We start from the raw sequence: 4510 nt of genomic DNA, 5'->3' as shown, positions 1-4510 counted from the left end.
AGACCCTGGTCATCAGTGAGCGGGACTGAACCTGGGACCTCTGGAGAAAAACGCATGAGCCTCTACTGCATGAGCTAAAAGCCATATGGCTCTTAGCTAAGGCTACAGAGCAAACTCATTAATCTCTCTCTAAGTGGTCTCAGTGCCACTAGCTGGGACAGAGCACCACACCCAGGAGGTGTGTGGGTTACACTGTCAGCTAGGAAAAAACATCCCTTGAGTTGTAAAACCAAGCAATATTGATCGAGAGTCACGGAGTCCCACCTAAAAACCATCTAGGCCTGATCCTGAGCAACTCAAGGTACGTCTACACAAGAGCTGGAGATGCAATTTCCAGTTCAAGAAGACACTGATCAAGTAAGTGCAGTAAAAATGGTGCAGCCACACCAGTGTGAACGGTGGGACGGCGAGCCGCCTAAGCATGATTCCATCTGAGGGCCAGACTCAGATGGCACACTTGTATGGCTAGCTCACTGTCAGAATCGCTGGGTGGCCAGCTGAGGCAGGAGGAGATGCAGGCTGGACCAGGCACAGGGGCAGTCTGTCATAACTACTGCGCAACAGGAGAGTTCCTAGCCAGGCAGTGATGTGAAGTAGACTGGAAAGACTGTCTGCTTCACTCAGGAGCCTATATACCTGCCTGGGGAATCACCTGGGTGGGTCCTTGCCTGTGGACTGGCTGAACCCTGGTCTAATGGCATGGGGCCTATCACAAGAGCTACCGATAATTGCTTCTGATGACTCATCCTGCTATCAGACTCAAGGATGACTCATTAATAGGGGCCCTACCACATTCTTGGTCATGAAAACCGCCTCACGGACATTGAAATCTGGTCTCCCACTGTGAAATCTGTTTTTTTGTGTGCTTTTACCCTATACTATACATATTTCATGGGAGAGACCAGTGTTTATCAAATTGGGGGTCCTGACCCAAAAGGAAGTTGCAGGGGGGTCGCAAGGTTATTTTAGGGGAGGGGCAGGGTATTTCCACCCTTACTTCTGTTCTGATTTCAGAGCTGGGTGGCCAGAGAGTGGCGGCTGGTGGCCAGGCGCCAGGCTCTGAAGGCGGTGCCCTGCCAGCAGCAGTGCAGATGTAAGGGTGGCAATACCATACCATGCCACCCTTACTTCTGCGCCATCCTTACTTCTGTGGTGGTGCTGGCAGAGGCTCTGCCTTCAGAGCTGGGCTCCCGGCCAGCAGCCACCGCTCTCCAGCTGCGCAGCTCTGAAAGGGCAGCGCCACTGCCAGCAGCAATGCAGAAGTAAGGATAGCAGTACTGCAACCCCCCCTACACTCACCTTACAACCCCCTCACCCCCAACGCCTTTTTTGGTCAAGATTACAATTATAATACTATGAAATTTCAGATTTAAATAGCTGAAATCATGAAATTTATGATTTTTAAAATCCTACTATCATGAAATCGATCAAAATGGACTGTGAATTTGGTATGGCCCTTCTCCTTAGGCTTAAGCAGCCTCAAAGCTACCTCAGGTTAAGGCAGCCTCATCACACATGCAAACTTCATCAGAGCGAGCATGGCTACATCTCCTCGAGCTGGAAAATACACCTACCGCTCCAGTTTAAACACATTCACTGTTATGGACTGGGATGTAGGCAGTCCAGCCTAATGGTCAGAGAAGGAGTCATGTCTAGTGGACAGAGCAGGCATCCAGGTTGGGGAACTGAAGCCAAGGGTCAGCAACAAAATCAACTGCCAGTTACCATAGCCAGGGGCCAAGCCAGAGTCAGAATCAGGAATTGAAGCGGAGGGTCAGAGCTGAGGTCAGATACAAAATGCCAAAGCCAAGAGTCATGCCGGAGGCAGGGGCAGAAGTTGAAGGCCAGGGTCAGAGCCAGGACTGGTCACTGAGGATTGGAGATGAGCCATAAAAGCAGGAGGAGAGGCAAAGATCAGGCATGGAGCAGAAGCCTGGTGGGAACAGGAATGAAGGCAGGAGCCAGGAGCAGAGCAGGAACCAGGAATAGGTTGGGGGCAGGAGGCAGGCATGAGCAGGGTCCAGTGCACCCACAACAAGAAACCTCCTGGTAGCTCAGACCATCTTCCTGTGCCTCCTTCTGGCTTAAATAGCATAGGTGGACCAGGCAGTGGCACTGGATGATCCTCCAATCTGAGCTCCCCTGGGTGGTGCCTTGGCTGGGGCTATAGCCCTAGTAGCTTCCCAGCCAGCCCACCTGGTTTCAGTAGCCATTGGGTGGAGCCCAGGATGTGGTAGCTGTCTGGAGACTCCTAGGCTGGGGCTCCTAGGCTGGGGCTCAGCCAAGGGAGTGGCTGGGGCTCAGAGTTTGTCAGGCTCAAGCCCAGCGCCAACACTGCAGTGTTACTTTGTGAGCTGGAACCACATTTCTGCTGGCGTCAGCAGGAGGCAGAGCAGTGCTGCTGCTGCCCCCTTGAATGCTGGTCTCACTCACCATTCTCAGTGTAAAAAGGAGCAACCGGGGAGAATGGGACTATTTCCAAACCATCCAAGCTGAAAAAGTGGCCCATAGCTTGAGCCAACCAACAACTGCCCAGGGGGCCTTAGGATGAAACATCCTCTGGGAGCAGGTTTTGGCACATGGGTGAGATTCAGCCCTGTGCAGAGGCCAGCACAAAGGTGTGGCACCACCTAAGCTTCACCTCAGTCCTATTTTGAGCAGTCCTACCTTGTGCTGCCCCTATCCAAGGAGTGAATCTCAGCCTGATTGAACATCATGGGCTTTCTCGACCTTTCCTTCACAGCATCTGCCAGATAGGATACTGCACAAGATGGAGTCTGGTTCAGCCTGGCCTTGTCATTCCAATATTCCTGTGAAGGGGAGACAGAGAGAGAGAGAGAGAGGGAGGAAGAGGCCATATAAAACTCTGTCTAGCTCCACTTTCCAATTTTTCATTTTACTGGCAATTTGGAGATTTCAGATCTGGTTCTCAGCTGTGTGAATCGGCGTGAGCACCAATGAAGTCAATGGACCTCCTTTGACTGCCACCAGCTAAGGATCTGGGTTCTCAGTTTTATATCGGGACAAACCTATTCCTTAATCGTTTCCCAGCTGCATGCTGACCAGGGGAGCACAGTTGTGTATCACAACACACTGCATAAGAGAATTCAGCACACAGAATGTTGTGCATAGAAGAAACAAGTGACCAAATTCTGTACCAAGAGAAGAGGAAGCACATGAGCATACACTGATGTGAATTAGGGTAACAAAAGCCACTTCTGCACCAGGCAATAAAGCTGGGGAAAGTGAAAAATGCAGTAAGAATAAAGTTTCTATTTTACTAGCACCTCTTGCTCCTCATAATCCCAAAGAACTTTACAAGTAGGCCTTGCCACGAGAAAGTTGTTCCATTTAACTAAAGGTGTTATTTTAAACTGATTTAGGGAAATCTGTGCAGACACTTATTTTGGTTTAAGTCAGGTTTATTGCAGCTTAGTTTGAGCTTATTAGGAATCAGTTTAAGCTAAACCAAAATAAATCACTCAGACCAAAATAAGAATGTTCACACTGGTGTTTGCATAAATTCAACTAAAGTGGTTTAAAGTCACACCTTTCATTAAACTAGAGAGTCCCGTTCTTGTGCAGACATTCCTTATATCCAGGAATTACAGCCCCCACCACTGAAATGCAGCCACCTCTGGGGCCAGACCTGCAGATGTTATAAATCAGTGTAGCTCTATTAGCTCTGCCAATTCATACCAGCCAAGGATCTTCCCTCTAGGGTACAATGCAGCAGCTGCTTAATGGTGCACAGCAACACAACACAATCTTGTAGGGCAGGAAGGGAAGAACACCACCATGTCCCATTAAATTTGAAGCGTAATTTGAGTCTGCCCATGAATGCACATGTAATAGAAAAGATGGGGACATAACAATGGCACGCTCATAGATGGCATTTTTCAGCTGTAGATCTCAAAGTGCTTTGCAAAAGAGTATCATTAGCCCCATTTGACATATGGGGAAACTCAGGCCCAGGGTGGGACCTGATTTGCCTAAAGTTACCCAGTAGGCCAGTGGCAGAGCTGTGAAGAACGAGGCCTTCTGAGACCACAAGTATGTTCTCATGTGTTCACATTAAAATTCATAACAAGGTCTGACTTTTGTTGCCTGGCCCTCAAGTTGCCTATGTTCTCTCTGTCTGGGCAGCTCTGAGATGCACCTTCAAGGCTGGCTATCCCCCAGGACCTTCTTTGGTGGCTTTGATTTCTTTCCAAGTCATTGGGACAATCTTTTCTAGGACTCTCTGAAAGTGATATGGGAACTATTTAGAGCAGCCAACACAAAATAATCAATCCACTTGCAAATCTATATCTGCTTATAGCTGAGAGAGCTTAGCAAATATCAGCTCTCTCAGTCCTGTGGCTATTGATGCATTGTGCAATTCCTACAGTAATTGCTTCTGGCTTTGTCTCCGCCTAGATTTTTTGATCATGTCTAGATGAAGTAGCCTCTTGTGTTGTACACAAAGGACTGATTCTTGATGACACATTCCAAGGCAGTGAATGAACAC

This window comes from Chelonia mydas, chromosome 8 (genome assembly GCF_015237465.2).
Source record: "Chelonia mydas isolate rCheMyd1 chromosome 8, rCheMyd1.pri.v2, whole genome shotgun sequence".
In the NCBI taxonomy this organism is placed as follows: Eukaryota; Metazoa; Chordata; order Testudines; family Cheloniidae; genus Chelonia; species Chelonia mydas.
The sequence above is the reverse complement of the archived record's forward strand: the minus strand, read 5'-3'. Positions refer to the sequence as shown.